A 13829-nucleotide genomic window follows, 5' to 3' on the forward strand; every position below is an offset into this window, starting at 1 on the left:
GATATTAACGGGGTTAGAGCCTAATATTGACGGGGTGACACGGAGTGAGGAGGTGATCACAACCACGGGAAAGCTTAGGTGGTGCGGTGACTCGAGGGTCACCCCGTGCACATATCCCGAAAAGAACAGTCTAAAACCAAACACATATTACATGGGTGCATCGCCAGCCTACCCTCTCCTCCTTGATCATGGGCTCCGTCAGCAATGCCGCTGAGTAAGGCTGAAAAAACGCATGTAAAATAGCTCTATGATGGAAGACAGAGATTGTATGAAAGTTGCTGAGGGTCCCGCAATCAAAGAGCAGTAAAGGAGAAGTACTTACATATCTGTACGCCTTACATCTCGGGGAACCTACCCGTGCGGTTGCACTGCCGGTTACACGGTTAGTGCGGCTGCAGAGTCGTTAAATAATGGAAACGGTGATGCCACGGGCCCTGTGTGATGACGTTGCGTCGATGCGCCCGGAGGGCTCGGGCGAAAGCGGCCGGGGTGGTGCGCGGCTGTCGCGGCCATCTTGGAGTGGAGTAAAGATAGCGGGAACGGGATTGTAAAGGCAGGATGCCTTTGGCCCCAAAGGTAGGGGACCGAGATCAAAGTAAAGCAAGGTGATGCTTCAAACAATAAGGACATGATCCATAATGCTGCACAAATGAATATGGTCATAGATCTGTGGTGTCATGGTCAGGTTCGTGCTAATTACACACCGAACCGGAGGTCTATGGTAGTCACAGGGGTGGAGTGCCCGTGGCCACAGTGAAGGGGGGAGATGTCAGCTGGAGGGAGATCGTATGACTAGTTGGTAAAAATGCTACGGGAATAAATTATATCTTTATCGATAATTAGATGGTCGTTAGTGTACTTATAACAATACAATATACACAGGACAGCTAGGTACCTACAGGTCCATGATGGAAAGACGGGTACTGTAACAATGTAAAAAAGATATTTATAAAAACAGTTTTAAAAAGTGATCTGTCCACTGAGACGTGAGGTGTGCATCGCATGTAACGTGATGTCTCTGTGTCAGTGAGGTTGATACTGTCCCTCTGTATCTTGCCATCTATGCGGAGCTCATATCGCTGTATTTTAAGGAAAGCAAGACAAAACAGAAAAACGGTAACGATGTTACCCACCCAGGTGTTGGGACGGTGGTTGTTGGTACGAATGATGAGCATGACATAAGCAAGACTCAGGGTGAGGTGGTCCATCTGGGAGGTGGTTTTTAGGCTGTAAGTGATTCCTGGTAAGTCTACCTTGGGATACTTAACAGCCTTGATCTCATTCTAATAGATTGTAAAATGTTGGTACAGGGTTGGACATATAGTTGTTGACATACGTTTGTAGGTATTCTACATATAGACCTATGTACTGAATACCAGGCTCTCTGTTCATGATAGGGAAGACTCTTAACAGACTCCCTCATGGTGTGTATTATCTGGAGAGTTCAATCCAGGGAATATCCTCATTAAGTCCCCTTTTATTGCTTTGTAGTTTGAACACCCATCGTTGCTCCTGTCTGAACAGTGTGGATGGTGACCAATGTGGGTTGGATTCAATTATGGTCCATCGTAAGCTATCGGGAGAGTGATTCTTTTCCAGAAAATGGCTTTGTAGTCTTGTCGCTGTGCGCTTGCACCGAATTGTACTTTTGTGTTCCCCAATTCGTGTTTTGATTGTTCTTGTGGTCATCCCAATGTATCGAGAACCGCAGGGACAGGTGATCATGTATACACAGTTTTTTGTGTTGCAGTTGGTGTGTCGTAACTGTTTCCATGGGCTTGATAACCCTAAGTCGATTTCCTTAGTACTGCTTGTCAGTGGACATGCTGTGCAGGACCCGCATGGGTAATGTCCCGTAACCGGAGGAAGGTTCCATAATGTCGGTTGCGTTTTTGTGATGTTCTTGGGTCGTGTGTGCACTAAAATATCCCTCAGGTTTTGTGTTCTCTTAAAGGCAAAGAGGGGTTTTGGTCCTGGTTGGAAATCACCCATCTCTAGGATCTTCCAATGCTTCTTTATTATCCTTTGGACTTTGTTCGAGTTAGGGGTGAAGGATGTAACACATGTTAATATGTCTGTGGTGCTCTTCTCTTTGATTTCTAGTAGAGCCCCTCTGTGATTGTTCCTTGCCCTTTTGCGTGCCTGTTTTACAATTTTCTTCGGATATTCTCTCCTTATCAGATTGTCTGTTAGAGTGTCTGCCTCCTTCTCAAATTCTCTGATGGTATTGCAATTGCGGCGTAAGCGGAGGAATTGTCCCACCGGTAAATTGTTTTTTAGAGATTTCGGATGGTGACTTTGGAATAGGAGGAGGCTGTTCCTATCCGTGGGCTTCTTATAGTTGGTGGTCATCAGGCACCCTTCTTTTAAGGATATCAGCAGGTCAAGGAATGGGATAGATTCAGATGACAATGTGCCCACAAATTGTAAATATGGATTGAGAGTATTAATCCAACTGAAGAATGTGCGGCACGTATCTTCATCCCCTTGCCAGAAAATGATGATGTCATCTATGTACCTACGCCATAGTAAGATGTTGTTAGTATATGGGTTGGTCTCTGTCAGGATGTGTTCCTCTTCAAAGTTGGCCATGTATAGGCATGCCAGGCTCGGCGCAAAGGTGCTCCCCATGCTCGTGCCCTGTATTTGATGATACAAATTATTCTCAAAGGCAAAGTAATTCTCTTTCAATGCTATCGTGGCACAGTCACAAATGAAAGTGATGGGGGTAGTCGATGGCCATGGGTCGATGTTGCGCAGGGCCTTGTCAAGGACCGTCAGAGTGGCATCTTGGGGAATGTTGGTGTACAATGATTCCACGTCTAGTGTGACTAAAAGGGTGATAGATTCTGGTGTCTCAAATCGTTCAATCAAGTTCAGTACCTCTGTAGTGTCTCTCAGATATGTTGGAGTTTTCATCACAAGGGGGCGTAGAAACACATCACAGAATTTGCTCAGAGGTTCTAGAAGGGAATCGATCCCGGACACAATGGGTCTGCCTGGTGGGGGGGTGATTCCCTTGTGGATTTTCGGGAGGCAGTAGAAGTATGGTGTGCGTGGACTCTTGTTCATAAGGAACTGGGCCTCCTCCTTCGAGATCCATTCCTCTGTCTCCGCTTCCGTGATGAGATGTTGTATCATGGTGGAGAGGCGCGCAGTGGGGTCCTCCTCAATGGGTTCGTAATACCCGGTGTTGGATAATTGTCGTGTACATTCACCCTCATAGATGTTCTTATCTTGGATGACAATGGCTCCTCCCTTGTCCGCGGGTTTCAGGATGATGGTTTCGTCCTCTGTCAGAGTTTTGAGGAGTATCCTTTCTTTTTTGGAAAGATTGTCGAACGGGCGGCCGGTAGTGATGTTGTTCACTTCCTTCAAGACTGCTTGTTCAAATGTTAGTACCTCATTAGAGGTCATGGCTGCGGTTGGAGTGAATTTTGATTTAATCTTAAGGCCTGTTCCTTTAGGTGGGATTTGAGGTTTATCTTGGAAGAAGGCTTTAAGGCGGACCTTTCGAAAAAATTGGTGCAGTTCTTGGTTCAGGATAAAGTCATCTTCCTTCGGTGTAGGTACAAATCCTAGTCCTTTTTCCAAAAGGTTGTTTTCACCTTCAGTTAGAGGTCTGGAGGATAGATTCACCACTAGGCACTAGGGTCTTGTTGATTTGCTGCGTAGAGTCATTGGTTCTGGATCCTGCCAGTGGACGCTCTTGGTTGTTCCTCTTCTTTTGCCTCTTCCTCTGCCCCTCTCTCTGTTGAGAAAAGGTGGGGTCTGATACTGGTGATAATTAGGTATAGGATTCTGTCCCATAGGGCCATTCCATATAGGTTGGGGACCCATCCATGGTCCTTGATACATGGGTGTTTGAAAGGGGTGGGAAGGAAACCTGTGGAACAGAGGAGGTTGGTGTCTGTATCCTCCTCTGGGTCTTGGTTGTCTGGTGTCATAGTTGGATTCACTCCCAGTCGAGTCTGACCTTCCTGAGCTGCGACTGCTTGCATCATCAGACGCGGTGTCTGTGTTGGAGAACACAATCGTCTTTGGTATAAGGATAGATCTTTTCCTTGTCAAACCGTTTGACGTCTTTTTGTAACTGGTTAATCTTCTGTTTTGTTAAATATTCTTTATGTTCATTCATTTCAAGATTGATTTCTGAGAGCTTAGATTGAATGCTGTAATAGAAATCCCCGTCTTCAGTCTATTCTCAGACAGATTGATTTGTACTAGTAATTCATCTGATAATCGTTTGGCTGTATTGATTATTAATATCAACCAATCACGGGTACATTTCCAGGATATTCTCGACCATTCGCGACGGAATGTCAGATCTTCCAAAAATATCCTTGGGGCCAGTGTAATTAGTAGACCATTAGGGGCGATGTTTGCTCTCAGATATTCTGTCATTATGGTCCCGTGTAAGGCTGTCTTAATCTGTAATTTCCGTAGGGTTTGGAGTGATCTCCAGTCATCATTACCACTCCCTGATGGTGCACTGCCATCTTCTGCTAGTAACGATGGTGCTCTCAAGATCTCTGCTACCATATCGTCATCAAAACTAAGGCCTGGGTTGTCCATTGTGTCTATAGTATGTCTAAATGAGTCATCATTGTACTGATCCACAAGAAGGGTGATTATGGCAGTCCTTCCAACTATCGCCCGATCTCCCTTCTGAATGGGGCAGACAAAGTTCTTGTTGAAGTCCTGCTCAACCATCTCCAGGGTGGATGTTCATAATATCATGACGGAAGTGCAAGCTGGCTTTTGGTCATGAATAGGTACCATTGATCTTTAACTATATAAGATTTCATATGAATTTACTGTTGTCAGAAAATCTTCACTGCATGTAATTTTTGTGGATGTGAAAGCCACCTTCGACTCCATCTGCAGCTCATTTAGAACATCCTGTGAATGGGACTACCATGTGCTCCCCCCACAGCCACTGCTGGAGGAAGTTCCTTACAGGGTTCTCAAGTATATCGCTGCCCTTGGGTTTCTTACCTAGTAGTATAAGTAACAAGGGAACCCGGTAGAGGTAGCTAAGGACCACGGGTACAAACTTATTTTGTTAACAAAAGTCCCTAGCTTAATTTAGTTAGGAAATAATGATTTTACATAGACTTCAATGAGACCTATGTGAGTTCCTCCTGTGTCCAGCCGGACAGAGGAGCATTTAATCTTAAATAATCAAAGAAATGTAAGTAAAAATTGAGAAGGCTGATGAAACAAGGGCACAGTCCTGTACCGAGTTTTCAACAGAGAGAGTAAAAGAAAGATCAAGAAGGGAGAGGCAATTACAAATTGGTAACAGGCAAACACATTTTGGAGCGATCATGGGGGCTTACAATACATTGAGCGACTTCAAGTAAGCTCTAGCCAATAGTATCCACGGTACATTTAAACAATTGCCATAATGTGGAACTATTATAACAAGTCGACGTAACGTTTCGATCCCTAGCTCCTAGTATACAGGGATCATCATCAGGACTAAAGGATTTGTCAACGAAGTAATGCCTGGTAGGATTATAACGCCTATGAATATTGAATAAAAGGAAGGAGAAAATAAAAATAAAAATATACAAAAAGTCAGCATTTGCATACTCAAAAGGACAACATGTCAATTGTCATTTAAGTGCTCAGGAGTGGAGCCGCATGCGACAATTGGTGATGGGAATAAACAAGTGATGAAATGGAAATATATGAAGAGACTTGGTGAAATAATTTGTTTGGCGACGCACTTGTGCTGGAGGTGGATGCTAGACAAGGTGCCAGGTGATGGGTAAGACCTGTGGCATAATTATTAAGAAAATGATAATAGTGCATGAGAAGAAACGGCAGTTGGTGCGCCAAACTGTCATGCGGTGCGAGACGACGGTGTCAAGAGGTAGTGATATCCGTGCAAAGCGTCAGAATGGACGGAAAGGATAATTACCAAGGGGAAGGGGCTGGGGTGGAATAGAGGAGGTATGCGGTTTATTGTATATGCAACTTCAAGGAAGTGATTTCCTTCTGGTTCAAGGACGATGCAGCTCAAGTGGTCAGCCGCGTGGTCAGCCGCGTTGTGAAATCTGAAAACAGCACAATGGTTAGGAATGAACTAAGTCGGTGGCCAGGAGGGAGTCTTGCAGGAGAGAGGATGGCCTGCTTACCGTACAAAAAGGAGACACGCTTAAAAGTCAGGGAATAAGGAGCGCGTCTTGGTGTTGGAACAGGGTGGCAGCTACTTGTGCTGTCCGTAGTATTGAAGCGCTGTTGGCGGGAGAAAAGGAATTTGAGTTGGCATACGGGAATTGGTAAACTGACCGCAACTCTCCTGACAGGGGGGGCTTCTGTGAGGGACAAGATAAGGGTGTGAGATAAGCTTACCGTGATTGAATTGATATTGACGACACGCGTGTATTCAGGGATGACTGATGAGGCGCGTCTATATCCGATATTCAGCCGGCAGCTACAATGGCTGTCCGCGTTCTGCTGAACGGAGGGGGAATCTCGTTAGTGGAGCGAAGATAGGGAGGGGGACACACGGTGTGAGCTAGGCAAGCGCTTACCTTGTCCGGGTCTTGCAGCCACAATGGGAAGTCCAAGACAGTCGACAATGGTGACTGGACTAGGACGAGTGAGGATTGGTTTATGTGAAAGCAACGATGGAAATGGAAGAAGGGCTGTGTCAATGCAATGCCAAGATCGGCGTGGATGCGGGGGCCATTTTGAATTGGGGAAGGAAGTGGTGTATGATTCAATAAAGTTACAACAGTCCCAGTGATTTGTGAGTGAAACAGGTCGTGACAACAAGTTAAAATGCATTACATTCAAAGAATTACGAACAATTTACATGTAAATTGTATATCTAGGCTTTTAAATAACTCAGATTCTGTTATTCAAGGAATATGTCAGAAGGAAAAGTCTTTTGGATAACATTTCAAAGGAGCGTTGTCCAATCTTCAGACCTATTTAGGCCTTTTCGGATTGAGTCATATGTGATAATTGCTTTCAGTTCCTCTTTGTTTAGAATCTGGGCCATGTTGCCTCCACGTGGTGGTAGTTTAAGCACTTTCAACACTGTCCAGCGAATGTCGTCCTCATTGTGATTGGCCTCTCCGAAGTGATCAACTAGTGGCGCATTTGGAGTCTTGCACCTGATTCGGCTTCTGTGCTGGCAGATTTTTGTTTTTACTTTCTGCGTAGTTTGGCCTATATAGATCTTTTGGCATGGACACATGATGAGGTAAATTACATTTGCAGTGTTGCAGTTGGAAAAGGAATTACTGATTGCTGTGATGTTGTTAAAGGTGAAACTTTTTCCTTCCATTGAAAACACACAAACATTACAATTTCTGCATTTGAAATGCCCTAGGATGGGCGGGAGGCCCCAAGTGCCCTCGAGAGTAGAAGTGTTGACAGTAGAGGGCAGAGCAGCGCGGATCAGGTGATCCTTTAGATTTTTGTTCTTTTTAAAGGCAAAAAGTGGTTTGTCTAGTGTCAGTGTTCCTGCATTCAAGATGGGCCAGTGAAGGAGTATCATTTTTCTCAGTTTGTTTGAGACTGGCGAGAAAGTGGTTACACAGGCTAATCGTTCAGTTTGTTTTTTTGGTTTGGGGGTTAACATAATTTCCCTCGGACAGTACCATGCGCGTTTGGAGGCATTTTTTTTTTTTTTTTAATTTTTTTTATTGTTTTGTAAAACAGTGAAAACAGTAGGACATTGAAACGAACCTTGTATACATATCCCTAGATAGAGCACCACCCCATTGCACAATCCCTCAACCAACCCAATTTCTATTGCAGTTCGAAAGACTCTGGCTCCCCACCGTCCCACCATCCCGCAGGTCCCCTTAACCATCTGAGTCAGAGGAGTCCTCATCTGAAAGAGGCGGTGGATCGCATATTTCTCCCCTGTACTTGTTCCATGCCCCCCAGACCTTGGCCCACTTGCGAGGGCATCCCCGTCTAATGAATACAGAACGCTCTGCAAACATGGCTGCGTCCATTTCTCTGCGCCACGTGGACAGCAGTGGCACCTCCTCTGCACCCCATTTTTGGGCTATATTCCTTTTGGCCGTCATGATGCCCAGCGTCACCCAGCCCTGCGTCTGACGATTGAGGTCATTGGGCTCCCACACATTTACCAAGCAGCGTCTGGGTTCCGGCAGCAGCGATATTCCACACGCCTGTGACATTGTACGCAGCACTCGTTTCCAAAAGTCTTGAATGATTGGGCAATCCCAGATAGTGTGGTAAAAGGTTCCCTCCTCCCCACAACCCCGCAAGCAGAAGGGATGCGGCGCCCTGCCCAGCTTGTGTAGTAAGCATCTGGTGTAGTAGGAGCGATGCAAGATACGAAGCTGCACCAGTCGCAGCCTCGAGGGTATACCCGCCTCGCGCGGCGAGGCCAGTGCCTCACGCCACTCTGGGTCATCAAAATCGCCGAGCTCGTCAGCCCACCGCTCCCGCAGGATCCCCATAGGGTCGGGTAGATTGTTGACCAGCTTGCGGTACGTGAAGGAAGTAGCCTTCTTTGGCATATATTCCGTCAGCAACCTGTCCTCCAGCGGGGACGCCTCCGGGACCTTCGCTCCAGGAGCCAGCTGCGACATTAAGGCATGCCTCATCTGGAGGTATCTGAACCATTCCGAGGGGGCCAGCTCGTACTGCTGCTGCAGGCGCGCGAACCGGACAACCTCCCCTTTTTGCCACACATCGCCGATCGTCGATATGCCAATGTTATCCCAAGCGTCGAAGCCCTTGCTGTCCCTCAGACGTCCCAGCTTCTTGGCATCCCACAGAGGTGTTAGCTGAGTCAAGACCCCTCGCCATCCCAACCTGGCCTGAGCAGCATGCCAGATGGTCAGAGTCTGCCGCAAAGGGCCGATCATCCTCGAGGCCAGTCGGGTATCATACAGTGGGGACAGCATACCCCTCTCACCCAGCACGTCCCTATCCGCCTTGAACGCCGGGTCAGATTGAGGCGCGTGGAGCCACTGGTTAATCACCTTCAGCTGCGCCGCCCAGTAATAAAGCTGGATATCCGGGAGTGCAATTCCCCCATCATACCACCCGCAAACCAGCTTAGACTGCGCTATGCGCGCCGGCCTGTTGCCCCAGAGCAGGCTGGACACCTGTGCCGCTATCGCACGGAAGTAGGCCGGAGGCACCTGGTATGGGGTATTCTCTAGTACATATAGAAACCGCGGCAGAGCCATCATCTTGAAGAGCGCCGCTCTCCCAACCAGGGTCAGGGGCAGCGCTCCCCAGTACTGCACGTCCCGCTTAAGGCGGTCCATCTGAGGGCTTAGATTGCGCTTGAAGAATTCCGTCTGATCCAGCGCGATGTGTATCCCCAGGTATTTGAACGACCCCTCCGCCACCCAGAGCGGGCAACTCGGCGGGAGCCGCGGGAGTGGGCCCCTTAGTACCAGGAGGACCGACTTCGACCAGTTGATCGTGTAGCCAGACGCCCGGCCAAAAATCTCGCAGATGTTCAATAGCGTTAAGATGGAACGCCTCGGGGAGGACAAATAGAGTAGTATGTCATCCGCGTAGAGTGAGACGCGGTCCTCCCAGTCGGCAGACCACCGGAGGCCCCGCATCATGGGCTCCCAGCAGATCCAAGCCGCCAGCGGCTCAAGCACTAGGGCGAAAAGCAGAGGCGACAGAGGGCATCCCTGTCTCGTGCCACGTGTCAATGGGAAGTCCTCCGACATGTGTCCGTTGGCCGTGACATGGGCTAGAGGTTTAGTATAGAGGAGCTGGACCCAGGCACAAAATCTCGGTCCGAACCCCAGATGCTGGAGTACCGCGAAAAGAAAGGGCCACTCCACCATGTCGAACGCCATTCGTGCGTCAAGGGAGAGAATAACAGCCGGCTCCTGCAACCGCTCCACTCGGGCCAGCACACCATGCAGCCGCCTCAGATTGTGAGACGTACTTCTGCCCGGCATAAAACCGGATTGATCCGGGTGTACACTGTCAGATAAGTGAGGTGTGAGCCGGGCGGCCAACACCTTTGCGAGGATCTTGGCCTCCGCGTTGATCAGCGAAATGGGACGGTATGAGGTACATCGGTCCATCGGCTTACCCGGCTTCGGAATTACCACAATGGTTGCCGTTCGCTGGTCCTCAGGGAGTTCTCCCACCTCGAGGCTATGTGTGAACATATTCAGCAGGTGCGGCGTTAACGTCTCGGAGAGCCGCTGGTAAAGCTCGATCGGGATGCCGTTCGGTCCGAGCGCCTTACCACGCTGCAGCGCGCCGATAGCCGCCTGGAGCTCCTCCACCGTGAGCTCAGCCTCGAGCGTCTCTCGAGCCTCAGGGGAGAGCTTGGGCATCTGCAGGTCTTTGACGTAAGTCAGTGCCATCTCCACCGTCATGGACGAGCTGGAGGAGTATACCTCGCGAAAGTGCTCAGCCAGAGTGCGCACTATTACTCGTGGGTCTGTTACTGCCAATCCCTCATCAGTGCTCAGCTGCGCAATCCCCCTGGCGCCGTTATCGCGCCTGTCAAGCCACGCCAGCAACCTACCAGTTTTGTCCCCCACATCATAAACTGTGTGCCTCGATGCCTCAAGGCGCTGCCTGACTCGCTCTGCAAGGTGCTCTTTATATTTCGTCTGAGCCACATGTAGGTCATGCGAGGTTGCACGGGAGGGAGCCGCGGCTTGGCGGACCTCCGCCGCCCGGAGCTCGAGCTCAGGCGACTGTAGTTCAGCTACCTGTTCGCGCTTGTGTTCCGAAACGGCGGCCATCGCCCGGCCCCGCACCACCGTTTTGTACGCCTCCCAGAGCACCGCAGGGGAGTCGACCAAAGTGGCATTTTCCTGGAAGTAGAATTTCGTCGCTTGCACTATGGATTTACTAATCTTTGGTAGGCGAATGTAGCTAGGGCGGAGCGGATAAACGCGACGGCGCATTAGGTGATAACTAGTGTATTGCAAGAGGATCGGGGAGTGATCAGAGATGCCTCTGGGTTGAATGTCTATACTGTCAACATTCTGGAGACAACCGGGGGAACCTAGAAAGTAATCAATGCGGGTGAGACTGTCATGCACCCCGGAGTGATACGTGTAATGCTTTGCCGTCGGATGATGCAGCCGCCATATGTCCGTTAATCCGATCGCCGTCGCGAAGCCCGCTAGGCGGGACACTCCCCCAATCTGTCCCCTAGGCGGAGACCGGTCAGTGAGATCGTCCATTACAGCATTAAAGTCGCCACCCAATAATACCTCCCCCTCCGGTAGTGCGAGCAGGAACTCACTGAGTGCCGGGAGCGCCGAAGCGTGCAGTCCAGGTGGGATATAGACAGACACTATGTTGAGGGGCCGGCCCTCCCATTGTGTGTGCGCTGCGGCGAAGCGCCCAGCCCCGTCCGTGTGTACACTAAGCACGATCAAGGGGGACCGACGCCGCAGCAGGATACCAACCCCCCGGGACCCAGAGGTGAATTCAGAGTGCGCCACCATCTTATACCCCCATCTGTCAAGCGCTTTAGTTGTGGAGCCGGTGAGGTGGGTCTCCTGGAGCAGGGCCACTGTCGGGGAGCATCGTTTGAGACTATGCAAGACCAGGCCCCGCTTAATTTTATCTCCCAAGCCCCGTACATTCCATGTGAGTATAGAGAGGGGTGGCGCCGGAGTCTGAGCGTTGGCAGGGGGTGGGTCATGCTGCACTTCGGGCATTACGGTGGTTGGGCAAATTGACGGAGCATGGTGCGGATAGCATGGCGTGATGCATGTGTCATGCAGTGAAAGCGCGGTGAGTTTAGATCAAAGGCCCGTATCCTACAGAACCTCAACATAACAACAAAACTGTAGAACATTCCCCACTCCCCCCCCCCCCTCCCTGCCTCCCTGCCACACGGACTCAGAACTGCCCGCCACCCCAACTCAGCAGAGTGCTCCATTCCCAAAACCCCAACCAGTACTTGCGCTGTAAGGAGCGTGGGGTCCGAGGAAGACCAAGACATCCCCTGTCCCCAGGTCCCATCGTTCACACCCTCTGGCAATAGGACGTAGGCCAGTCCAGCATCTGTGGGCACCAGATATTAATCTCCGGCTTCACGCCGCCGCCACGGCATCAGGCGGTGGGCTCCCCCTCAGTCTCCTCTGCGCGCCGGTCGCGGCCCTCAGAGTCCTCCTCACTCCCCATGCGTCTCGTCCTGCGGGCCGAGCGTCCACCACCCGCAGCCGGGCGCCATCCCTCCAGCCAGTCGTGAGCCTCCTCCGGTGTGTTGAAAAATACAGTTTTGCCATCCGCCACCACACGGAGTCGCGCCGGGAAGAGCATAGCGTAGGGAAGCTCTCGGGCCCTCCGCTTCTTTTTGACCTCCAGGAAGCTTCGGCGCTGCGCCGCCACCGCCGCCGTATAGTCCGGGAAGAAGGACACCGTGGAGTTCTGGAGACGGATGGGCGGCGCCACCCGCGCCGCCTGAAGAATGGCATCCCTGTCGCGGAAGTTGAACAGGCGGGCCAGGACAGGCCGCGGGGGCGCACCCACTCGCGGTCGGCCACCGGGCACCCTATGGGCGCGTTCCACCGAGAAGAAGGTTGACAGGCCCCGGGGCTGCAACTTGGACTTGATCAAGTCTTCAATGTAAAGGTCCATGGCTGGGTGCCCTTCGCTTTCGGGGATCCCTGTAATGCGCACGTTGTTGCGGCGAGAGCGCCCCTCTTGATCGTCCAGCCTGGCCGCCATGCGCTTGTTGTCCATCTCCAGCTGGGACACCTTTTGTAGGAGAGAACTCGAGTCTTTTGCCAGGGTCTCCGTCACCTGCTCAACATCCGCAACCCTGGCGGACATTTTCTGGAAGTCTGCTCGGAGAAGAGACACGTCCGCGGAGATTGACCCCACCGTCGTCTGTACTTGTGTCAAGGCAGCCATGATGTCTTCCAGCGTTACTTTAGGCGTCTCTTTGTCCGCCGCCATCTTCTCGGTGCGCCCGCCACGGTCAGGCGGTGCGGAGTCCTTGGTGTAAGCGAATTTTTCAAGTTTGCCCTGCGGATTCCCTTTGGGCCCCTTCCCGCTCATGGTCGCAGCAGGCGGCACTCTCTCTCCCGCTCGCCACTGGCGAACTGGTGAAATGAGCCTCCTCGACCGGGCAACGTCCAACTCAGGCAGCACTGCGAAGCACCCAGGTCTCGGCGAAATCCGGTACCAGGCGGGCGCACAGCCCTTAGTCCTCCCCTCCGGTCACAGTAAGTAGTAGGCGTCCCGGGGTACCTCACAGGTGCCAGGCAGCAGTGCTAGGAGTCGCGCTGCAGGCAGCCAGGGCGAGCCGCACCTCCTCTCCGTTACACTCGTCGGACCTCGCAGCCGGGGGCAGACCAGGATCTCCGGGCCCGATTATTACCTCTCCGCAGGGCCACTCGCTGCGGGATCGCTCGGGCCTCACCCCTCCACTCAGGCAACGGTTAGTCAGGGGCTGCAAACACCCCGCCTCCGCCTCAGAGACGGCCGCTCTCCGTCTGGGGCACCTCAGTCATTCAGGGCCCCGGCTGCCAGCGCCGATGCAGGCCGCAACTCACCGGACCTCGCTGTGCACGCTCTGGGCGTCCGGGAAACTCCGGATCGGATCAGCCGGCGTCGCGTCGTCTTCGCCTGTGATTGGAGGCATTTTTAATGATTCCCTTGGGGTAGCCTCTTGCTTTCAATTTTGAGGAGAGATAGTTTGCTTCTCTAAAAAATAGTCGGTCTTGCAAGAGCAATTTCTCCTTATTCTCAGGAACTGGGAATAGGGTAGTGAGTCTCTGAGGGCCCTAGGGTGGTTGCTTGTGTAATTCAGTAGAGTATTACGCTCTGTTGGTCTCCGGTACAATCGTGTTAGTAATTCCCCTTCACAG

The sequence above is a fragment of the Triturus cristatus genome, chromosome 12 (assembly GCF_964204655.1).
Source record: "Triturus cristatus chromosome 12, aTriCri1.1, whole genome shotgun sequence".
Taxonomy (NCBI): Eukaryota; Metazoa; Chordata; class Amphibia; order Caudata; family Salamandridae; genus Triturus; species Triturus cristatus.